General features: G+C 27.7%; 1 protein-coding gene across 6 annotated transcripts in view; it reads right to left on the reverse strand.

Annotated features, from left to right (window-relative positions):
• Positions 1-26,748, reverse strand: part of LOC122512939 (inactive rhomboid protein 1) — a 348,315-nt gene that overhangs the window by 275,588 nt on the left and 45,979 nt on the right. For all 6 annotated transcript variants that reach the window (XM_043629088.1, XM_043629093.1, XM_043629092.1 and 3 more), the window contains 2 exons: positions 26,536-26,634; positions 9,523-9,737 (listed from right to left, as the gene is read on the reverse strand). The gene's annotated coding sequence lies outside the window, so the exon portion shown is untranslated. The remainder of the gene's footprint in view (positions 1-9,522; positions 9,738-26,535; positions 26,635-26,748) is intronic.

Raw genomic sequence — 26,748 nt, forward strand, 5'->3', positions numbered from 1 at the left:
AATTCAATTATTATTTACAAGAATTTTTAACTAAAATGCTTCTTTAAGTCGATTATTTTTAATAATTTTCGAAAAAGTTCTTTGACAATTTTCAAATCCATATTTCTTTACAATATTCAACTTTTCGAAATTTCAATTATTTGTCAATTCTTTAATTAAATAAATATTAAAAAATAAAAACTTAAAATGATATTAAAAATATTCAATTAAACTTTTTCAAAATTCAATTATTATTATTCAATTATTTTAACTGAAATTATTTTTACATCAATTTTCATTAGAAAATTATACTAGAATTCAATTATTTAAATACAAAAATAAATAATTTATTGAATATTTGAATGTTTCTTAAAATTCAATTCCCATAAAGACTAGTTATCAACAAATTTTCAAATAATTGAATTTTAATAAAATTTCAACGAATTTTAATAAAATTTTTAAGAATAATTACATTTTTCGAGAAATTCAATTAAAATTGTATTAAAAATAATTGAAATTCTGCGATGAGTTTTATCATTTGTAAAAATAATAATTGAATCCCTAAGAAGAATTCTATAATTTTGGATAATATTTCATTTTTGTGAAGAATATTATTACTCTTGAAAATAATTGAATTTTTGCAATAATTTGTAACTTTTACAAAATTGAATTTTCTTTTTCGTGTTTTTAACTAAACATCTTCTATAAATCTATTATTTTTAATAATATTTGAAAAAGAGCTTTAAGAATTTTCCAATTCATTTGTATACAATTCAATTTTATAAAATTTCAATTATTCGTAAATTCTTCATTTAAATATATATTAGAAAATAAAAACATTAATTAATTTCAAAAAAATCAGCAATTAAAGTTTCTGAAAAAAAATTAATTCCACAGAATTGTTAGTTAAAAAAATGAAAAATTCAAATTTTCAAAGATTTTAATCTGAAACCATTTCAAAATTCAATTATTTCTAAAACTTTACTCTCTAATGCTTTTAGAAATCAATTATAATCTAAAGTTTTAACTGAAATCCATTTTAACCTGAAGCCTTTTCCAAATTCAATTATTTCTAAAAATTTACTCTCTAATGCTTTTAAAACTCAATTAGGGTAAATGCACTAGTAGTCGGACACTTAAGGATACAATCTTAAATTATGGTTTTTTTCTTGAAATAGCAAATATCTTCTGTGTTCATAAGCACATTATTAATTAAAGGAGTTCTTCAGGATTAAAAATCATGTAAATTTGTTACAAATAGTTGAGTATTTAATAAAATATAAACATTTTAATAAAAAATTACAAATGCTTTAGTAGTCGGACACTTTTTCCCCTTGTTTCTATAGTCGGACATCTGTCAGATATTTTGGATTTATAAAGTAAAATAGATAATTTTTTAATTGCTATCGGCTGGAAAATGGAATTAAAGCATATTAGAAGTTATTAATATAATATTTAAACCCTATAAGTTTTAATATTTATGATTAATTATCAACAAAACTTTGTGCCACTCATCGCGCTACTCGAAAATGGCTGTATCTATAGTCGGACACCATGATTTTTAAAACATTAAATAAAATATTTCTTGTTTAATTATTTTCGAAAATAACACTATTTTAATAAAATATAAACTTCACACATTCGTCTAGTATACTTTTTAAAGTAATTATCACAATGCATTATTATTTATTTGCCAAAAAACACGAAAGTGTCCGACTACTAGTACTGTCCGACTATACCCGCACTTACCCTATAATCTAAAATTTTAACAGAAATCCATTTTTAAATCAATATTTATGAGAAAATTCTACTAGAATTCAATTATTTAAACACACAAAAAAATTTATTCAATAATTGCATGTTTCTTAAAATTGAATTCTCATAAAGAATTTTATCTACAAATTTTTAAATAACTGAATTCTTTTGACGAATTTTAATAAAATTCCTGTGAAATTATTATTATTTTTTGAAAATAATTAAAAGTTTGTGTAAAATTTTATTAAATTTTTTTAAAATAATTGAATTTTTGAGAAGAATTTAATTATTTCTCAAGATAATTGAAATTTGGATAAGAATTTTTAAAAATTTTTGAACATAATTGAATGTCTGCAAAGAATTTTATTAATTTTTGAAAATAATTGAATTTCGGAGAAGGATTTTATTATTTATAAAGATGATTGAAATTTTGATAAGTATTTAAAAAACTTTTTGAAATTAATTGAATTTTTGCGAAGAATTTTATATCTTTTGAAAATAATTGAAAATAATTTCTATTGGGAAAAATGGATTGGGAAATGTGTCCACCAACGTAGTTCGAGCCCTGTTTACATTAAAAAAAGCAAACTCTTTGTCCATTGTAAAAACACAAGACTAAAATAAAGTACCTTACAATCAAAAATACAAAATTCATTATCATTTCCATAACAATCACATTTTTTTATCAAGACTAATGATTACGTTTTTCGATTTCCAACAAAAAAAAAATCAATAACCATGAGCAATTCCTCGATTCTGCCTTGGAATTCCGACTACGCTCTCTTTTTTTCTCTACATACAAGATGCAGCAAAAATAGCGAGAAAGCAAAATAGAACCTATTGAAATGGCTGTAGAAGGTAAACCTTAAATCTGTAGAATGTACAACACAACGAGTTCGAGAATGTTGAAGAAGAGGGAAAAATAGAAAAAAGAAGAAACCGAGAATTTCTATACTCATCGGATGAAAAAGAATCCGAGGCAATAAGAAAACATTATTTAGACATTTCAATCTGGCTAATTAATTATACCAAAGCGATTATTCGCAAATAAAGTGAATTGTAAATGCACGTGAAAATCAATCACATTTCATTGTTCAATAATTACACAACTGGGACTCATGTTTTAATTAATGAATTCGCAATGAATCAATCACAATGTTTTTGTTAAACTACAAATTAGTCGACAAAAATTATGTGTAATTATGTGTAATTAAAAAAGGAACAAAAGAGCTAAATAAAATATTAAAAGAAAAAGAAAATTTTTAAATAATAATTATAATTTAACATTAAAAAACTACGTATGCATTTTGATAATAATTACATTAGATAATATATTTATATATTACTTTTACGATAAAAATTATCATAAAGCAATTTCATGTTAATTACAGTGACTCGGGTACACTGTAGATTATAATGTATGCAAAGGTCTAGGTCGTAAAAGGAATATAGTAGGATGAAGTTGCATTTTGTTTATAAAATATGATTAAAATATCAACTTGAGAGTTTCTGTTTTAGATGTGCAGTTGACCTTATTAGAATGTGCAGAGGCAATATCAAATATAGAATGACGTAGATATACATATTTCTTGTCCTGTGGGACATTTATAAGCGCATCATATGAGCATGGACATGACAACGGAGAATAGGGTAACGTTACTCTGTGACTCATTCTCGTAACCAGAGCTAGAACAGAGAAATACGCCATCCGTGTATGTGCCATAAAGTACGAATCAGCAGAACAAGGGAATTTCATATATATCGAAGTCACGCAAAATTATCACAGCCACCACCATCCCATATACATACATACATTCATACATATAGCGCATATTGAGAACACGTGACGTTAATTTAGCTCATGAATTTACGCGAGAATTACCATGATATAACCTTACGATGCATCATTAATATTCAATCGAAACATCATCCTCTTTAAATTAAATTTCCAACCTCAAAAATTCAACTACAAATATTTTCCAATTCAATAACCATTGCTGAAATTAATTAAATGCTCCCTCCCCCAATTCACCTCCTACTCCTGCGCTCTATTCTAAATTAACATATTCTCCATGTAAATTAATAATCAACTTGTTAAAGCTCCATTTATACTATAAAACGGGAGGAGAAATTTTATGTAATTTAATGTTGGCATTGATTAAAAATTCCTACAACAACAATTCCTACACCTTTGACCACATTTTTATTAATTTCAATTTAGAGAACAGGCCTCGAGCCAGTGAAAGTATTTAAAAATACAACAGACTTTACGGACCAAAAATGAAAAATTACGGATCATTTACGAACCAATTACTGACAAAAATATCACCAGTCCAAGTCAAATAAAAGAACACTGAGAAAAAATTTTTTTTAATTCAAAAATAAGTAGTCGACCAAAAAAAAAATATGTTTAAATTAAACGTATTTTTTAATTGAATTAAACTTATTACGTATTGAATCAAAATTATTATTTTTAATTCAAAGATAATTTTTGGTTGCCTGTATAAGAAACATAATTATGTTTGATTCAAATATATTGTTTTCTCAGTGAACATTTTACCTAAAACTATAAATTAAATTTTCCATAATTCTATAAAACATGAAGATGTCGATAACTCCGAGTCGAAGACTCGGAGAAAATAATTGAATTTCTGCAATAATTTGTATCTTTTCCAAAATTAAATTTTTTTTGTTGTATTTTTAACTGAAATTCTTAGCTATAAGAACAATATTTTTAATAATTTTTGAAAAAGTTCTTTGAATATTTTCAAATTCATTTATTTACAATTCAATTTTACAAAATTTTAATTATTTGTAAATTTTTCAATTAAATATATATTATTAGATAATAAAACTTCAAATAAATTTCAAAAAAAAATCAGCAATTAAACTTTCTCAAAAAAATTAATTCCACAGAATCGTTAGTTAGAAATGTTAAAAATTCAGATTTTCAAAGATTTTAATTTGAAACCTTTTCAAAATTCAATTTATTACTTCTAAAAATTCAGGCTCTAATGCATTTGAAATTCAATTATAATCTAAAATTTTAACTGAAATACATTTTTAAGTCAATGTTTATGAGAAAATTCTACTAGAATTTAATTATTTAAACATAAAATAACAATTTATTGAATAATTGCATGTTTCTTAAAATTAAGATCTAATAAAGAATTTTATTATTTACGAAAATAATTGAATCCCGGTAAAAATTTTATTATTTATAAAAGTAATTGAATGATTGCGAAGAAATTTATAAAAAAAATTTATAAATAATTAAATTCTTTTGAAGAATTTTAATTAAATTTTTAAGAATAATAATATTTTTCGAGGAATTTAATAAAAATTGTATTAAAAATAATTGATTTCTTTTGGAAAATTTTATTAAAAAAGTAGATATTGAAAATCATTGAATTGACGAGAATTTTTTGAAAATAATTGAAATTTGTCCAAGAAAAAATTTATTGAAAAATTGGTAAAGAATTGAATTCCTATGAAATTTTTATTATTTATGAAAATAATTAAATTTCAGAGAAGAATTTTGTTATTTATAAAGATAATTGGAATTTTAACAGAAATCCATTTTTAAATAAATTTTTTTTAGAAAATTCTACTAGAATTCAATTATTTAAATACAAAAAACAATTTATTGAATAATTGCATGTTTCCTAAAATTGAAATTTCTCATAAAGAATTTTATCAATAAATTTTTAAATACCTAATTAAATTCATTTGACGAATTATAATAAAATTTTTAAGAATAATTACATTTTTCGAGGAATTTGATTAAAATTGTATTAAAAATAATTGAAATTCTGCAATGATTTTTATTATTTATGAAAATAATTGAATTTATAAAATGAATTTTATTATTTACGAAAATATTAATATTAATATTAATATTTTTAAAAATAAATGAATTTCAAAGAAGAATATAATTATTTTTAAAGATAATAGAAATTTTAAAAAGAATTTTAAAAATTTTTTGAACATAATTGAATTTCTGCTAAGAATTTTATTACTTTTGGAAATAATTGAATTTCTGCAATCATTTGTAATTTTTCTAAATTCTCCAAATTATATCCTACAATTTACGACCTTTTCGTCTTTTTCAATCAAACTACGGACTTTACGGACCTTTTTTCAAAAAAATAGACTTTTGCGGACTACAAGCAAAACGGACTTTTATGGGATTTACGGACCTAGTTCGAGCCCTGAGAGAGTATAGATTTACAGAGCAGAAATTCACAGCAATTTTAGTTTTCTTTACTTTGAAAATGGTAAAAATTAGTTAATATCCATTTCCGTATAATAAATAAATAATCAATAATAATGAAATTAGAAAAGGAATTTATTTTCCACGAATGAAACATTTTCTCCAGTCAAGCCAAAGTAAAAGATTCAAAGAGAAATAGCTTTTACTTTTATATCTTATCTAGAAAATGAGATGAGCGCTGAGAAAGTTCTCAACTCATGCACATTCAAAATGAATCTAAGAAATGAATTTGAAGAAATGCACAAGCGTCGTCATTGCAATAGTGTCAGAGAAAAGACAAAAGACGAATGAAAGAAAGAGAGTAGAAAATCCTTTCTTGTCATTTCATTTATGTTGACGCAATGCACTTTAATCCTTTTTTACACATCTTTCAAAAACCTTAAATCCCCTACTAAAAATCATAAAACTCTTTATATATTCGTACACCAAAAAATCACTATATATCATGCATCCTATTGAAACTTCAAAAAAAAAGAAAAAAAGATCCAAGATAACTAATCTCAGGAAAAATATTTGTCACTACTTTTTTGGAGTCACAGGTGTGTGAAAAATCTTTAAAAGATAGGAAATAACTTTCAATATTAAACTTTTTTTATGACGAGAAAAAGTCCGTAAAAATAAATCTCTCCTTTCTCGCTTCAATATAAATTTCAAAGTATTAAAGAGAATAAGAAAAAGAAAAAAAAAAGATAAATAAAAACAATATTTAAATACAAGAGTTAAGAAAAAGTTTTTACACACTCCGTTTTACAACCTACTTTCTACTTTTTTATTATTATCATTTAAAAATGCTAAACAATTTGAAACAATAAATTTGTAAATATATATAGTAAAAGAAGAATTGTTTCCAGTTAATTATAGCTGTTTTTTTAAAGTTAGACATTATTGGAGTTTTATGAAAGTTGGCACGAACTTCGGAAATGAGAGGAAATAAGTGAAATTGCATTCGTTTGGGAAAGCGCGCGCAAAGGCGAACGATGCTTTTTCCTCATCCTGGGTGTAAATTGACTAAGTTAAATATGAGTAGAGTAGTTGAAACAAAATAGTTATTCGATCCTCATTCTATCCTCGCTAAAACTTGAATCTTTCTATAATTAACAAGAAATTCGTAAACAATTAAAGTGAAGAGAGAAAGAGAGACTCAAAACAAGAATCTTATCTCACTTGACGTCTATATACATATATATATCACTAAAACCCTGTACCCTTATAAACTTCCGCATTTATCCTCATACCCCAGTTTTCAACCCTCGTCATCAATTTGCTTTATATCCATTCCCCTCTAGTTCATGTCACTCCTCCTATATATGAGAACCATAACCAGCGAACAGTCGAAAACTTCCCTGCTACAAAGTATTTCAACTTACTCGTTCACTTTTTTCAATTCTTTGAAAACCCTTCTCAGAAAACTCTTTTAAGGGAGGTCGCGGCTCTCTCAGATTGCACAAAATACCGAGTCACTCGATTTACCGAGTTAAGTGCACCATGGCTCAGCTGAATTCCTAAAATGTGCACATTCTTCAACAATTTATCAAAAAAAAGGGAAAATTTTTTCTTAAATTCACTTCTTAATACATCAAAGGAAAATCTCTAATAATGTTATTCACACTTCTTTGTGAAAAGCACTTTTTTAAAGAAAATTTTTGTTTAAGAAAGCTTTCATCCGAAAAATACATCCACACTAAGAGAAAAAATTAATTTTTACTAAATATTATTAGCAATTATTATTAACAAGAAATATTTTTAATTAGTAAACCATGTTGCTGATAATTTATAATTTGACCCAATTATTTAACTGAATAATTAGTAGAAACTTACTGATTCAGTTAGTATAATAATTATTATACTGATTCAATAAACTACTGATTCCCTTTAAAAATACGGACTTTACGAACCAAAAATAAAAAAATTCCGGACCACTTATTGACAAAAATATAATGAATATAACTAGTCCTAGTCAAATAAGTGAACACTAGAGGGTGTTAAATTAATATACATTTTACATAAGGTTAAAATAACACCAAAATTGTGTTAAAACAACATCATCTGAAAACTACACGCAACAAATTTAACACACATTTTTTTCTGTGTGAATAAGTTGAATTAAATTTATATAATATACATAAATATTATCGAAATTAAAAATTTTATTTCGTTCTATTTCTATATGAAATATTGAAGAGACCAAACAAAAAAAAGCACGCAAATTTGCAAGAATGATTTGTATTAGTTATTTATTAAAAGCAATTTTTCCGATGGATCTAGCCAAAAACAATGTTTGACAAGATCAAAAATCCATCAATTTTTCGAAAATTCGACATCAATCGAAAGGATTTTTTTTTCGTAAATCTTTACAAAAACTATGGTAATGAAGAGCCAGTTGCAACTGGGAGATCTACTATGAAGATAAAATCCAATATCAAATCTCAATTGTACAAACTAAACGAGGTGACAGAAAAAAAAATTCGATTAACTGATTCACTTTGTCATTGCTCTGATTGACTGTCAAACTTGATTTCCGTAGAGATTCGATGTGTCCTCCACTACTCTACAAACGAACCAAATTTCAAATTCAAAACATTCTCAAATAATGAAATAAAAAAAAAATTTTTCATTCACTTTCAAACATCAAAGATATTCAAGGCAATGTCAAGTCACGAATTTAAATATTTATTGAAGATAAATGAACAACTAACTAATTTGCTAATACAGTGAAAGTTCTTTAAATCTGAATTTGAATTTCTAAATTCAAACCATCACTTTTGTTTTTTATTTTATTTTAAGAACATTTCCTATTTTCACCCCAAATAATAACAGAATTCCCACTGTGATACAATAATAGTAGATTCATCTCTCTCTAATGTTTATTTATCCTGAAATTTATTTCCACGTTTCCGAAACGATATTAATCATAATAATTTAATCTTTAAATTATCACATTACTGAATTTTTCTTCATATGTGAATTTCGAAAAAGTTAATCTAATCTTCATTAACACAAATTACCATTTTTCATAATTTCCCAAATTTCATTCCTCATGAAAGTGGCATTTTTGAATTATCGCACGACATAGGTAATAAATTTAGTAATAAAATTTTCATTTAACCTATATTTCATTTCGACGCAAGAGCACACGTTTCTATAATTATCATTTCCAACACATACTGTAACATTAACGTTAAATAATTTTTTTTAATAAAAATAATATCTCCTGATCAAAAAATATCCGAAGGGACATGTCGAATTATTTAAATTCTCTATATTTAATCATACTAAGGATATTTCAAAGTATACTTATAATTTTATTATAAAAGTTAGACTAATGCAATTATTATTTTACGCAATTATTAAATTGCATAAAAATAAAGTTTGGGTCAAATTGACCCAGAGTGTTAGCGGCGTGACAAAAAATTTGTCAACGGAAGGTTAAATCGACCTAACGAAGGCAAACCTGAATGTTTGCCTGTTTCATAAAATATGGGGTAATTATCATGCTTAAGAAAAATTCGACTAACCTGTTCTGTTGTTCGGCGACAGTGGCAGATACAAGATTGGCTAAACGCTGACCGAGGCAACGGGGTTGCTCGCCCCGTCGCGGTGCTCACCGACCTTCGAACCGCTCAAAAGCGGCTCGACCTTCTTCGTTATTCACCCTCGAACCGGACACCTCCGATCCACATCCGGTTTGCGCAACAAAACCTTTTTCCTTCGCCTTATGCATTCCAGAATTCTGAAAAATAAAAAAAGAAAACATTTTTAGTTTTCTCCCACTCCTTCGCTCTCCACCAATCTAAAGCAAATCCACCGATATCTCGAACGAATTAATTTAACTTTCTCTAACAAGATTGATACATTCTCTTATTTGACTCGGACTTGTTATTATTTGTCAGTAATTGATCCGTAAATGGTCCATACTTCTTTATTTTTTGTCCGTAAAATCCGTATTTTTAAATACTTTAACTGATTCGAGCCCTGGTATTCGGAATTTGAATTCAATATAATAAGTTTAGGGTTCATTGCCTTTTTCTCAAAGTCAATTCTTCGCTTCGTGAAAATGGCGCCAGGGGAGATAATAGGCACGTATTTTCAGGAGAATACATCGATTTTTGCTTAAGGTACATATTTCTTCCATCTTCAAGAGTTGCTATAGGATGAACCATTGTGTTAGAAAACGAGTCGATAGTTTGTCGGCTAAAGCAGCTGATATCGCTAAATCCGGCGTTAACATAGATAGTAAACGAACTTTTTCCCTCTCTCTCTCTTTCTCTATTTCTTCCCTCTTTTCTTGTGAAAAGAAAGCAAAGAGTGAAAATGAGAAAATGAAGAGAAGATTGAGGTGACCTTCTTTTTAGAAAACACTAAACGATGTAACTTTTATCGGCGAGTTCTCACGACTTACAAACTAAGCAACAGCTTCTTCGAAAGAAAAGGAGAGACTTATTTAAACTTTCAAGATGAGGACTGGACGCATTTAAGTCTTAAGTTTCCAAACAAACTTGTAAACAACTGTAATATCAACTCACATTTTACTTTTTCATATAACACGAGAAGTGGAAAAAAATAAGGGAACGACATTAAAAGGAATTAAAAAAAGTTAATCACTTATTTCAGTTGTGAATGAAAAAAAAATTAGTTTCGATTCGAAAAAAAACAAAACAGAATAAACAGAAAAGCAGTTTTTTAATGTTTCTGCAACAGTTTATTAGTTTTCGCACAAAAAAACTATTATTCGGAAATTTAATATCGAAACACAACAGTTTCTTCATTAATCATCGTCAGGAAGGGATGCGAGATGAGGTCAGGTCATTGTATTGACGTTGGTAGCAAGGTATAAAGAATTACTTTTGAGGTCATGTTCCGGTACCTTCCTTCAAAACGTCTATCTAGTTCCGATAACAAAACCTGACACTATCTTCCCCCTACCTTTTCATTTTTATTTTCTCAACTCTATATTACTTTCGTCTTGCATTATCCAAAACTCAATCACTAAAATCACTTTTGATTCCATTAGAAAATTTCCCTCTAGTGCTTATTCTTTTAAACTCGAGGAAATAGAGGTTTAATCGAAAGTTATATGCACTTCAGAAAAAATGTAAGTTTAAAGGAAATATAAAACTGAAATGAATTCGAATAATTTATGTTGCTAGAGTTAGCGTCTACTTTTAATAAAAACAAACTTCTTCTACATCAAACTTATTACCCTTAATATCAAAATTTTTAGAGAATATTTAAAAAATACTTTATGTGCCATATATTGCAAAAAGATTAACCCATTTTCTCTCATAATTTTCTTTTCATGTAAGCTTCTATTTTCAATGGCTACTAATCTATATAGAATTTTCCTAAGATATATATATCTGTATAATCTGATGCTGACTAATGAAATACATAAAGAATTCTGAAAGTAATCATTTTCAAAAATAAGGTATTTTATGTCCCTAAATTATTTACCCAAAACATTTAGGTCAATTTTTGAAAAGTTTTAGATTTGTAAAAGTGACCTAAACAGTTCTACATCCTAAATGTACGAAGGTATTTTTATGACCAACAGAATTAAAAATAGTTTTCGACGCTAAGTGTCCAACTTTAAAGATTCAAATTTTTGATTTGAAAAACGAAAAAAAAATCGTAGAAAATTTTAGTTTCGAATGTTTCTAATTTCGAATATTTCCACAACACTGATTTCTATGCATATTAATACTGAATCCATTGTAAACTATTATAAACCCCTTCTTGGACAAACAATCTATCCGTTATGTATTCATTGCTACAAATTTGAACCTAAAAACAAAATTGTTATTATCCAACCAACAATTTGTGCTTGTTGTTCTGACAAGTTGATTCTATTCCTATGCAACGCAACCATATATGCACATGAAGATAAATTTTATGTTATTCTTATTGAGATGTAAATTTGTTGCAGTACAGCAAAAGCAGTGTATAGCTTACAATCTGCATTGTAATGGAAATAAACTCACTTGTAATGAGAGTAAACAGAATTTGCGATTTTATATTAACGATCCCTTTCCCCCGCAAACAATATATCATTCTCCAGTATATAATAAAAAACCAGAGTTTTAAACATAAATCATAGTCTCAATATTATGCGAGGACATCTAAATTTCCAAATAGATTTTCAAGTTTCCCCTTCGCTCGTATATCCGAACAAGTATTTCTTCTTTATTATATTTTCAACTCTTATAAGGAAAAAAAAATCACATCACTCTCAATGGGAATGACAAAGATATTCGGGAGGTTTATACGGAAAAACCTTTTGCTTCTCAGAAATAGACTGTGACTAAAAAAATGTTACCCATGAGAATGGGAAAAAAGATGGAAGAAAAAGAAAAAAAGATTAACGGCGACAAATAAGAGGGAGGTTAAAAAATTTACCAATACACTCCACTATGAAGTGAGCTTGTTAAATTTTTTGATTCCTTGCTTCTTTCTACACGAAAGAAAAGGATTTTTAATTTGTGTTAGATTTACTCGCAACTGACGCAACAGAATTTAAACCATTTAGATTCCTGAAGTTAGCGACAATCTATTTAGGTGTTAAAATTTCTCAGGACAGTTTTAAAACCTAAAAACTTTGCGGAAAATAATATTTCTACGCTTAGGCGTCGATGCTAATTACAGGGACGCTACAATATGAAGGCGCAACCATCTTTGCGCATTAACATTGGTTAAAATAACCCGCAACAAAAACAACATCATCCTTTTTCTGTTTATCATTCCATCCTAAAGCAAAAAGAACACAACCAACCACTGTTTTCATCGCAAGAAACATTATTACAAAATCGATACTCATCAAATCGAATACACGATAGGAATTTGATTTCTAAGATTCGATTCGGTTTTTCTTTCAACATTACGGATATATACTTGGTACGGAGAAAAAGAATATAAGGATATTCTCTTTTCCAGACAAAAGTGCAAGGGGAGAGGAGGGCAATGTGAGTAACAGAGCAGATTTAGTATTGTGTGGGGCAAAGTGGTGCCAATGCTCCCTCTTCTGGTCCCTCACACTATGAAATCAATATATTGGTCGTCCGTTTACTCCAACTCTCTTTTCCGCAATGGCGGTTATATTTCATGATATCGGATGTACACAACATTTTTACATCAATGGACACTAAAAGAAAAACATTTGAAGAATAGCTATATATCAGAACTATAAAAAAAGTAAAGTACACAGCACTATAGAACATTTTTTTATCTTCAATAATATCGAATAAGTTTTCAAAAATATACATACATCATCATAAACGCAATATTGTATGTTCATTTGACAATATAGTAATTATAACAATAGTCTTACGGCTTCCGTTGGTTTTTAGGCTTTCGATTAACATTCGGAAGCATGAAACATTAAACTGGCTTACAGTTGGTCCATTCATCATAGAGACTAGTTTCCTGAAAGCTGGATCAAGGGCGAATCACATTTGTGCTAAGCGATTCCAGGCTTTGAAATGAATCGCATTATCGGAACTGAACCGAACCGAGGACAGAACGTTCCGTTTCCCTATTGAGCGATTCCTGGACCACCAGCAATACCCCTAATGCTCTATCAGGAATATGCAGATACAACCAATGAATTCTGCTGGGTGCAGTGGCCGCAATTGCAGATGCTTCACGCACGATGCTGCATATTATCATTTACCAATGTACATACGTCCATGGTATTCACTATTCAAGAAATTCTCTTAACATAAATCACGATGTATTCCAAACATGTATAACAAATCTTTTGTACATAACAAAAAAAAGAAGGAAATTTTTAACAAGTGTGCCATAACTTTTGAAAGTTTAAACTTTATGTAAGCAAATCTTACAGTAATAATAAATATAGTTATTTGGAATCGAAAATAGATCCATAATTCACAGTGGCTTACGTTGATATTTGATATCGGATTTCTAAGGGATATTGTACCACACATACAATCCAGATTAAAGGTGACACTGCATTTATCGTACCATTCACAATCTAGATTGTATGTTAATATGGAACTAAATGGATTACGCCGTATACAATCTAGATTCCCCTAAAAGGATATAGTACTACAGACGCACTAAACAGTAAAATCTAGATCGTAAACATTCAAATCTAGATCCTCAATGTTTATACGAATTTCACCAAGAGGAGAAATCACGATACCATTCCCTTTTTTTTTGTATCAAAAAGAACTATTTATTTTCCTCTATAAAACTTCAATTATACATCAAAAACAACAATTTCGTTTGAAATATATAGTATTTGGGAAAAAATGCCAATCCCGTGAATTATTCATCAAATAAGTTTTCTCACAGGAAGCACTATGCATATATATATATTCTTGCACGGATCACTTAACTTATAGTTTACCGAGCAATAACTCGTTCTTCGCTTCCGATATACGTGCACACCAACACATTCACATAGTCTACTGGATTTGACAAAGCGTACGATCCAATTTCGAGACACCCTCTAAATCCCCGAGGCTCAACGGTGAATCGTCGATTAAACCAAACCGACGGAAAGGAGGGAAACGATACGGGGAAGAGAAAATGAAAAAAAAAAAAAAGTAAAACAAAAAAAAAGCAATACCTACAGCTAGACATTATTCACCGAACCAAACTGGCCTCCAGTGTACTAGTAGAATCGTGCTTGAGCAATTTGTAAACCGCGCAGTGAAATTTCAAAATCGTTTCCAATTGTTCTTTAAAAGTCAAACATTAAACAAAGAAAAATCATTTTTAACAGCACGTGTAAAAAAAAACTAGAAACTTTTTTCCAGATTTTTAATTTTAATAAATGAACGCCAGCGAACACACACACAGACTTTTCTGAAATAGAGAAACTTGACTTGAGAGAAAATCTCCTGAATGCTAAATGTAGTATGCGACCCACAGGCACTATCCCAACTAATGGTGGCTTTGCCGGCCGAAAGCTCGGAATTTACATAATAATCGTCTAACTGTCGGTGCAAATTGGCGTTTGATTCTCAATGGTCTACTCCAAGATTATTTTCCAACGAAGAATATGGATTAAGATTTACTCCCTCCGAAAAAGCAAACTTTCGATAAATTTAATTTTCAAAAGTAGATCTCAATTTTATTATATAAAAAGTCCAATAACAAGAATGAAAATATTTCCCTCATTTTCAAATATCACATCTATTTACGTAAATTCAAGAATTTATTTACATAAACTATTTTAATTGGAATTATACAAATACAAAAATAATGGAAAACCTCTTTCTCTCTTGCTATATATAGTAACAGAACTTACTAAATGTTAAAATTAATGCAACAACGAAACTTTGGCTGCAATTACTAAAATGAATATATAATACATTCCTGTTTAAAATTCCTTTCTAGCTGTTTTAGCTTAATTAGAATTCTCATGAAGACTACAAATAGTTTACACTATAAAAACAATTTGCCGTAATGGGCATTCGCAATTGTTGGAATCCAAAATTTACATTGAATATAGATGGAAATAATGCTTACTTAAAATGAAATTAAATAATTGTATGGAGATCGTTTTCATGCTTCTCATTATTTATCCTCATTTGTTAAAAATACACGGAGAGACCGAGATTACTAATTTTTGTATAAAATCACACTAGAATTTACTATATTCACATTGCAACCACCGGAAATAAGGGGACTTTTTGTATTTTTTACTATTTTCTACACTAAGTCACTAATCCCGACAAATGTTCACCAAATTAGCAAAGTTTCTTACTATTTCGTCCAATAGTTCCAAACAACTGTAGTAAAACTCAGAAACATTGTGTACGTAAAATTACTATAGTCGTTGTAAATGCAGAAAGAAAGAGTGAAAAGAAAAAATACGGATTTTTGTCGCCGGTTTCCCGTCAATTCTTGACTAGTGGAGGTAAACTGGAAGGATTTTTACATACACAGACACACACACTCACACACTTATATATTTGTTGTTGGATAAATATTTGAAGACACACACATGTTTATTTCACTTATATGTATAGACGCGGTTAATTAATACACTAATACACAACTGCACGCACGACAACGAATTTCACTGAAAGTATACATCTTTGTTTCCTTATATATTGAATGATGAAAATTTACAGCACTTACGAGAAAGCAGTTTACTTTTAACAACTTATTATAAGACATACTTCTTGGGACAGGAATAAATGCAAAATTTATTAATTTATAATGGTCAATTTCTGAGATACCGAACGACCTACGTTTCACTTTATATTTAATTATTGTAGATAATATCCAAATTTATTTTACATACGCGAAACATAGTCACTGTCAATGATCGGAAGGCATCGGCTCATTTACGGAGATTGACGAGGTTAGCAACCAATAGAAATACAGGCGCCATATGACTGCACTCGCTAGCCACACTTGCTCACCAAAAATTACTACAGTGGATAGAAGATTTTAGTGGAAAATGTTTTCATTTGTCAGATTTTGTCTAATTAAATTAGAGAAAACTATAATCAATTTTCGCTACATTTACAACTCTTACACAAAATATTAAAACTTGCTATTTCAATGTAGCAAATTTATCTATTTCTTTTGTAAATTTATCTAATTCTGTAGTACATTATGCTAAAAGTCCCCTTATTTCCGGTCATTGCAACCGTTTTTAGTAATTTTTACGAATGTGGGTCTCTCCGTGTAGAGACAACTTTCTTTTTATGAATTACATAATTTACATTACAATACAATTACTTATATTTATTTATAAATTTCTTCAATTATAAAATTATTCAAAAACATCAATAACTTCTTTTTTAAATAAATAATTTAATCATTATTATTTTTTCATAGGAATTAACATTTTCAAAATTTTAAATTCAATCCAATTATTACTTTCTAGAATTTAACTAAAATTATTCTTTAAATCACTAATTTTTAAAAATTGTTGGCAAAGTTCTTTGAGAATTTTAAAATCCTTTTGTTTACAATTCAAAATTACGAAATTTTGATTATTTGGAAATTCTTCAATAATTAAATGTATTATTGGAAAATAAAAACTTCAAATAATTAAAAAAAACTCAATTAAACTTTTCAAAAAAATTATTTCTACAGAATTATTAGCTTAAAAATATCAAAACTTCAAATCTTCAATGATTTTAATTTGAAACCTCCTCAAAAATCAATTATTTCTAAAAAAAAATCCACGCTATACTACTTTTAATATTCAATTATTATTTAAAATTTTAAATATAATTTACTTTTAAATCAATTTTTATTAGAAAATTCTACGAGAATTCAATTATTTAAATAGAAAAATAAATATTTTATTGAATAATTGAATGTTTCTTAAAATTTAATTCTCATGAAGAATTTTATCAACAAATTTTTAAATAATTGAATTCTTTTAACGAATTTTAATAAAAAAATTTAAGAATAATTACATTTTTCGAGGAATTTGATTAAAATTGTGTATTATAAATAATTGAAATTCTGCAATGAGTTTTATTGTTTATGAAAATAATTGAGTTTCTAAAAAGAATTTTACTATTTATGAAAATAACTGGATTTTTGCAAAGAAATTTATAAAAAATTTGCAAATAATTGAATTCCTATGAAATATTTATTATTTATGAAAATCATTGAATCTCTGTAAAAAAAAATATTATTTATGAGAATAATTGAATTATTGCTAAGAAATTTATAAAAAATTTGTAAATAATTCAATTCCTGTGAAATTTTTATTATTTATGAAAATAATTAAACGGTTGCGTATAGAATTTTATTAAATTTTTTTTAAATAATTGAATTGAATTGAACAAGTTTATCTACTTTTGGAAGAATTTGTTTTTTCAAATTTCTAATTAAATTAATTAAAAGTGGAGATTTTATAAAATTTCAAATTAAAACCTTTTGAAGTTCATCTATTTATGAAAATTGAAAAAGCAATTCTTTTAAAATTCAATTAATTTTAAAATATTTAAGTAAAATTACTCATTAAATAAATTATAAGTAATAATTTTATGATAGTTCTTCAAGAATTAAGTTATTTAAAAAAAAATTATTATATAATAAAATAATAAATCTTTGTAGAATTAACAATACAAATTTTATGAATATACACGAAATCACAAGCAACAAGAATCAGAACAATAGAATATTTATCAGAAGATGCCAGAGGTCGAAGGATGGTTATAACTTTATTAGACAACGTGACTCTAGTTGTATTAACTACCGCAGGTGTCTCCACAGATTTTCATAGCAAATATTTGCCTTTCCGTGTCAACAGCTGCAACCCTGTCTAGGTTCAGTAAGTGATCGTTAATTTTCGCAAAGTTTTCGTGTAAATAGAAGGGCGGACGCCAGCTTTAAGGCTTGTTCGCAACATATTCTAGCCGCAAATTTTAGAAGCCAAGTGGCTCCTTAGATGATAGTTGCGGCCTGACCTCACGTTGTCGATTAGAAACGAGAGAATAACTTTCACACTTACAAAACTTTACATTCACGCCCACTTTCATCTAACAATAACTCCAAATAAATGTCACTCGAGTTAACATTTACTTGTACTAAATATAAGATTCAAAAAAATTGATCCAATAAACTGAATCAAAATAAAAAAGGTCAAATAAAAATTCTAGTCACACTGAACGGAAATAGTGTTTCCTTAAAGAATCTAAGAAAATAACGATAGAATTTTAAAGAGCAGTAGAAAATATTTTTCTTTAAAATTAAATCCAGTGTCAAATATTAAAATGTATCCACACTTGCCATAAAATATAGGAGGTTAAAGTTTTGAACGTTCAAATGAACGAAATTTATTTATTTCTTCTTCAAATTAAATTTTGATTACTATAATTTTGCGTCACTATTAAGTAAATTAATTATAATGTTTCTAAATGTAAAATTTGAGTTTTTAATTTGAATTGTAATCAATAATCTATGAAAATATTTTTAACAAAAAATATTTCGTTCATTTGAACGTTCAAAACTTTTTGTTCATTAAAATATTCCATCGCGTAAATCCGCAAAACTTGAAGTGCATCATGAAACGATACTTATAAACCGATATCGTCTCTTTAAAATTAGAATAAAATACAATATCGATTTTTCTTTCAAAGAAAAACATGAAGTAATAATTTAAATTTCCTGCAGCAAAACATTCGCTCGAGTCTTTTTTAACAAGTGATTGTTACTGATTCTGTAAATATTACGGATCACAACATAAAAGCAGAAAGCAATGCTCGGCGAATGTTTGCATAAATTGGAAAAGCAACCTCAGAAGCTATAATTCTACTGTTATTGTTCCCTCTCATTCAGGTTGTTATATTGATTCTCCTCAATTCTCCTCAACAAAATCACATAAGTCACCAGAATTTTAGATTTCAGATTCAGACAACACAAAAAAACACCACTATAAGTAAATTCTAACCTTAAATTATCAAACATAAAAAGAAAATTTCAAGTAAGAAAGAATGTACATTGCTTAAGACATCTGGTTTCACACTTTTTCGCCACCTAATGTATTTCGCAATTAGCCATTATTCACAAACTTTTAAACCATTTTTATCATCCCTCGCACATAAAAATTTCTTTCTCCTTTCTCTCTAATATTAAATATACCTTTAGGAAAAATTATATCGCTTTTTTACCCAACTTTCTTCCTCCCCTACTATATATAACTACTTTATTGAACCGGAAAAAAGGAACCGATGAAACTGACAGAAAAAGGGAACATTCTACAATCATAAAACCAGCAGCTCCCTCTACTCATTTTTATGTATATTTGCTAAAAGTAAAGTTTTTTTTGTTTATAAAAGTTCTAAATACAAATTCTACACTGAAGAATATAAATTCTATTTTACTTTTCACCATTTTTTTTTTATTTATTTCGACGTGAAGGGACCATCATAAAAATAATAAAAGTATTGCATTTGTTCTATATTGATATTTACTTGTGATATTGTATCAATAGCAAATAGTATTCGCTACTGCTAGAAAAAAAAACTATACAGTAACTTTTTAGAAATGCAATTCCAGAGTTATTTCACAAAAAACTACTTTTTCAATGTTTAATAAAAACAAATATACCGATGTAGAGTGTAAAAAAAAAGTAAGTGAACAAATTTTGTAATAGTCAATATTTCCAAGTTTATAAACATTATACGAGTATTGCGAAGTATCACTTTATTGAACATTCGTAATGTTACTTCATTTCTTTTGGACGAATGAAAATATTCATCATAGTTATTTTTAACGATAGTTCAGATTTAGAGATCGAAAAAATTATTTCGGTCCAAATTGAAGTATTTGCACTATAGTGCAAATATTTCAATTTGGACCGAAATCAATTTTTCGAATCATCTTAGCTGAGAAAACAATGTATGTTTAAATAAAGATAATTATCATGACATCAAAAAAGAATTAAGCAACTGTTTTAAAGTTTCAAAAAATCGTTTAGCGTCGAAAAACATATTTTTTCACGATACCGAAAAAAATCAGACAATTCTAGGAAAGAAATAAAATAACTTTGGGTTAAGTTATAACTTTATTAAAATAATACTCTAAAGGCTAAGATCCAGTCAAAAATATTTCTAATCTAAACGATTTTAGTCAAAAGTGAACTGAAAGTAAGATTTACACTGCACCAATTACATTTAGTAATTATAATCATCCAATTAAACAATATTCGTCAATATCGAATAACATTTCGAATTTTATTTAATTCAAATAATTAGATACCCCGTAAAAAATCAAATATAAAAAAAATTTTGAAATAGAAAAACGGTTTGAATATATAAGAAACTTTAATTTAGGTCAAAATGTTCATTTCTAGTGGAAGAAAAGAAAAAGTAAGCGATTACTTTCTACAACCGTAACAGTATGAAAATCATTTCATTTTGAAGCTTGTTCTTAATCCAAAGTAGAAGCGAGAATGAAGTTACAGCTATATATTGCAATCACAATTACAGAAGGAAGTAGGAAAACAGCATGAGCGTTACTAACGTTTTTCAACCGCAATATATATATTTCGAAGCGAAGAGACAAAAGGTAGGAAGCTGAGTGGCTTGAAACAACAAGAGAAGAGACAAATAATCTTAGCTAATCCAACAGAGCATCCAAAAGAAAATTAAATTAACAAAAAACGAGAGCACGATTCATACGAATAACCTTACTTCTAATCGTTATATTTATACCAAAAAAAGTATGCAAATGTTTCTTATTTTAAAAATTGCATACACTTCGTAAAGCTCGGAAAAAATTTGTTTGAAACTTTGTAACAACGAAATTTTTGTTCAAGAAACCAAATAAATGTATTGCTATATAGTTAACCGAACATTTGCTTACTAAAGATTTACTTCAAGTCACCAAATTCTTTCTTTGAATCCAAACTTTATAATAAACCAAACGTTTATTTAAACTGACCTACAAAAAATAAGGTTCATACAAAAAAATAGTGAAATTTGTAGCTATTCCAAATGAAGCTTCCATCCATACAACCAAACGTTGTAAAAACAAAAAATCCCTGAAGCTACACGGAGAAAATTTGTTCCTTACATTTTACCGAATTTTTCAATAAACTTGGGATATAGTAGCATAATCGTAATTTTTAATAATTTTTATATTATTTTTTCGGTAACAATATTTAAAATCTAATGTGATATCTTTATTCCTTAAGAACTAGTACTGTAAAAGTTGAAAAAAAATTGAAACTGAACGTTTAATGTAAATTAAATAAATACCTCCTTGATGGGCACTAACGTTTCAGGAATAGTTCGGTAAAACTTTCTTGACTTGCCTAAAGTGTTAGTTTTCAGGAATAGTTCGGTAAAACTTCCTTGACTTACCTAAAGTTTTAGTTTTCTGGATTGAAATACTTTATTTCAAGTGTCCCGCAGTCAAATGAAAGACTTTCACACTAATAGTTGATTTTTCCAACTTATTTAGACTTAATTAATAATCATTTTATTATTATTTAAATTAAAATTCAATTAATTAATTATTTTAAACACTAATTAATTGCCAAATATGTAATAAATGCTTTTAAATCATGTAAAAAGAAAATATAAAACGGCAATAACATACTTATTTTTTTAACATAAAATTTATTCATTTTAATTAAATATGAATAATAGTAAGTAAGTAAGCAAGTAAACATAAGTAAGTAAGCAAAAAGGAAATAACTTGCTTGCTTACTAGCTTACTTTCTTATTTGCATACTTACTTGCTTATTTCTTAATTGCTTACTTTGCTTACTTGCTTACCTACTTATTTGCTTACTTCCTAATTTCCTTCTTGCTTACTTGCTTGTTTCCTTTCTGCTTACTTACTTCCTTATATGCTTACTTGCTTACTTTCTTATTTCCTTCTTGCTTACTTTGCTTACTTGCTTATTTTCTTCTTGCTTACTTTGCTTACTTGCTTATTTCCTCCTTGCTTACTTTTCTTACTTGCTTATTTCCTTCTTGATTACTTACTTTCTTATTTGCTTACTTTCTTACTTGCTTATTTCCTTCTTGCTTACTTTATTCTTTATTTGCTTACTTGCTTATTTCCTTTTCGCTTTTTAATACCTCACAATTATTATTTAATATTTCAGAAAGATTAATTTTCTATTAATTAATTTAATAATTTCCAACTTGCACTTTTAATATGTATATTTTTAATTTTAAACACAAAAATTTGAGAATAATAAGGATTTTCATAAATTATTGTTTTATTCCATTAAATACAAATTTAAACATTTTTCTTTATAATAATAAAAACATAATTTAAAAATATTTCATAAATTGACCTTGAATATAGTTAGAAATGATTCATTAATATAAATAATTTTTAATTTTGTACAACGATAGTTTATTAATTTGAATCTTTCTCACAAGCGGTGAAATAAAATTGAGATTAATATATAAGGACAGTTGAAACTTTCTGAAGCATTAATGTAAAGCGTGCGATGTGTGTATTAGTGTATGCGTTTAGAATGTACTGTAGGCAGGTGTATCAATTAGTATTTGTTCGTAAACAATTGTAGGGGGTTTAGGTAGTGATTAAAGTAGGTAAATTGAGAGTTACGGCAGTATTAATATAGATCTACTGAAGTAACATTATTTTTTATTTTTGTTCTTCAAGTTTTACCGAACTTTCAGTAAATTGCAACTCGTCAGTTTTACCGAAGACTTTAACTTACGTTTTACCGAACTATTCAATAAATTGCAACTCGTCAGTTTTACCGAAGACTTTATCTTACGTTTTACCGAACTATTCAATAAATATGAATGTAGCGAGCACTTGGCTTACGTTTTACCGAACTGTAACTGAAGCGCTAATACATGCATCGTGAGCTTTATGATTTTTACATTATTTTTCAATGCAATTTCTTTTACAGTCTAGTTCTTGAAAAATTACTGTTTTGACACTTCATCCCAGTTTTACCGAACTAAATTCAGTAAAATTTCAGGAATAAATTTTCTCCGTGTAGCATCACAAACCGTTTTTTTTTTACAAAAATTAACACTTTTTTTTAAGGTTTCAGATGAAAAAAGTGCTCTGAACAAATTTTTAACTCCCGAGGTGAAATATTTCAATTTCAAATATTTCGTTTATTCGAAAATTCAGATCTTTAGGAACGTGATTTTTCATATTCTAACTTTGAAATTTCACCTATTAACAGTTTAGTCCTCAGACACAGCATTCTACTGATTTACTTATTCAATATCGTATTTATTTCGATCGAAAGGTAAAAAAAACGTTGTGATAGATTTTCGTTGAGCCGTCAAAAAAATAACGAGTCGCAGTGGTCGTTTTTGATTTATATCGAGTGCATCGTATTCAATTTTATGCGAGAACACATGATTCATGGCCTTATGTTATAATGGGTGTGCAAAGGGGGTGAGAGGTGAGTGGGTGATGTAAAGGTGTGCAAGTGAAACGTATATATACATATACATACATATATATCTACGAAAGCAAAGTTTTCAATTCCCGATATGGGATAACAGAGAGGCAATCCTAAAGTATAGTTACCCAAAGGTGCTCTGTAACATAATGACAGATATTGATGCCGTACATTTATAATAATTTATCTTTCACCAATATTAAAATTGTTGTTATCTTTGGGAAATCGATAACTTACAGTAAAATATAAGAAATCGATGCTAGAGAGAGAGAGAGAGAGAAAGTAGACGAAAAAATATTATAAAAAATGGTCCAAAATTTTTCTTTTTGACGCTTAAGAACATTTTTCTTTTATTTTGCATTTTTTTAATTTTACTATCACTGTTAACTTGAAAGTATCAAACTGCAACGAATTCATACCAAAAAGTGTGGATCAAATCATAAATTGATCCATAGGTATCAGTTTGATCCACCTTTTTCTATAATGTATAAGAACTAATTTAGATTTAGAAAGTGTAACTAAACTAGACCAAAATGGAACAAAATTTCTATTCGATACATTAAATCAACAATCCGATTTTCTGGCACTTTTGCCCATATGAAAAAATGTAACTAAATAATAAATTACCATCTTAATTAAGATTACCTAACAATGTTAATAAAACAAAAGATTGTTATATATAAAAATCTCTCAATTTTCGCTTCTTAAAACAAGCAGTATACTAATTTCTAATGTACATATATATGTAAAAAGTAGCTGCACGAAGTGAAATAAATTTTCTTAAGTAGATAAAGTCAAAGTTTAGTGTTCGTGTGATAAGAATAAATGCCATTGGTATAACAAAAATACAAGTCTACCATGAGTGTATGTATAAAAAATGAGATCTAAAGAGAAAGATATTATGGGAGGAGAGTGAAGAACTACTGTCCAGTGGAGGAGATCGATTATAGTCAGACACAAATCTGTCAGACTTCACACAGGAGAAATCCTATTTCTATTAATCCCCATTTTCTCATTTCAAATATTTCCAAAACAAAATTATGCAGTTAAAAACAGTTTTTTTAATTCAATAAATTAAGTTGCTAATTGTTTAAATTTAGGACAAACAAATTGTTTAAATATATTTTTCTATATCAAATTGATATGATAGGTACTAAAGTATGGATCAAGCTGATGCCAAAAATTTAGATCGTTGCAATTTGATACTATTAAGTTAACAGTGATAGTACAATTTAAATACAGTAATCCAACTTTTTTGTTTAAAACCATAATCCAATCGTTAATTAAACAGCGAAACGAATTTATTTCTTTCTAATACTATTTTTAATGATAGCGACAGAGAAGACAGGGATTTAAAAGTTTTTTGAAATCCGTCTTCACTTATAAATCACATAAACCTTTAAGTAATGTTGCAAGTTTCAATTTACATTTCCAATAACTTGGTTTCTACACATACACACACTATCTCTCTCTCTCTCTCTCATCTCTTTCTCTCTCACTCAGAGATTTGTGTAAAGTTATATAAGTGTGTATCGTAGCGTCGGCAGCGTCCATTGGAACATTGCCAACTCCCATGTTCGATGATTTCGTATTAAAGTTTCAATGTAGTTTTACGCGGTATTACTTGCTGTAAGGTCGTGTGTGTATATATACACATATACATACACAGAAAGAAAAATAAACGAGGGAGAATGAAAAAGGAAAAAAATAAGAATAGCTGATGAACCAAAAGAAGAAAAATATGAGGGAAAAAGCTAATAGAGTAGACAAGGAGCCTCTTGCATATTTTTATCTGACACAATAGATGGCCTCAGTCTTTTATTCTTTGCTCTTTCTGCTCTTACGAATATACCTTTAGTCTGTGTGACCCGACAAAAATGTAATAACCAAGAAGCAGAAGGCACTACATTAAAATGAATATTTCAACTCCTTTTTTTTAAACAAAAGAAAAAGAGGAAGAATAAACTATCGCATGAATTTTAAATACTTTTTCACATTAAAATTCGCATTTTCGGTTTACTGAAGAAAAAAAGTATGAGTAATAAAACGTAATTCGGAAGTTCTGGAAACCGCACGGTGTTTAAATGATTTTTATAAGATTTATGTTAATGTTTCTCTAAGGATATCAAATTGAGACAAAAAAACGTATGACGTTTTTTTGCAACACGAAAACGTGTTGCATCGCAACACTTTTCATACGTTTTTTGTCTCAATTTGATATCCTTCCAAAAACTGTGATTTTAATGTAAAATGTTTGTTGTACAAACAAACATTTAACAATTTTTAATTAACTTGCAAATTTTGTTCAAGTTTCTAAGAAAATTTGAAAACCACGCACGACTGATTAGAATTTAAATTAATAAAAGAACCCGGTGCTAATTTTAAGTTTTGAAACATGTGTCTAAGATATTCATCAAATATCAAATTTACAACAAAATTTTCAACACTGTTAATTTGAAAGCATCAAATGCAACGAATTGCAAAACTTTGATCTACAGTTTTGGAATCAATTTGACTTCCAAAACTTCCAAAACTTTTACAAAGAAGATCGCAAAAATTCCGTTTTCATATTTCTAAGGTAAAATACCTACATGAAAATTGAAATTCACGTTTCAACAAGAAAATTATTAAAATATAGTAACTAAAGGATATAGAATGAAAAAAATAAACTCACGGTTATCGAAGTCCAAGAAGAGAGATTCAATTAAGTATTTAATCCTTCAGGTTGAACATAAACAAAACACTCGAATCACACTGGTCAACACTGGAATCACTGTAAAAATAAAAAAAACATTCGTGAAACATCTATCATCAATTTAATTCCCATTCACTATTCTTTACAAATTTTAACAACAATGATTAAAAAAGAAAAACAATTTTCCGCCAT

The sequence above is a fragment of the Leptopilina heterotoma genome, unplaced genomic scaffold (assembly GCF_015476425.1).
Source record: "Leptopilina heterotoma isolate Lh14 unplaced genomic scaffold, ASM1547642v1 Lhet_13, whole genome shotgun sequence".
NCBI lineage: Eukaryota > Metazoa > Arthropoda > Insecta > Hymenoptera > Figitidae > Leptopilina > Leptopilina heterotoma.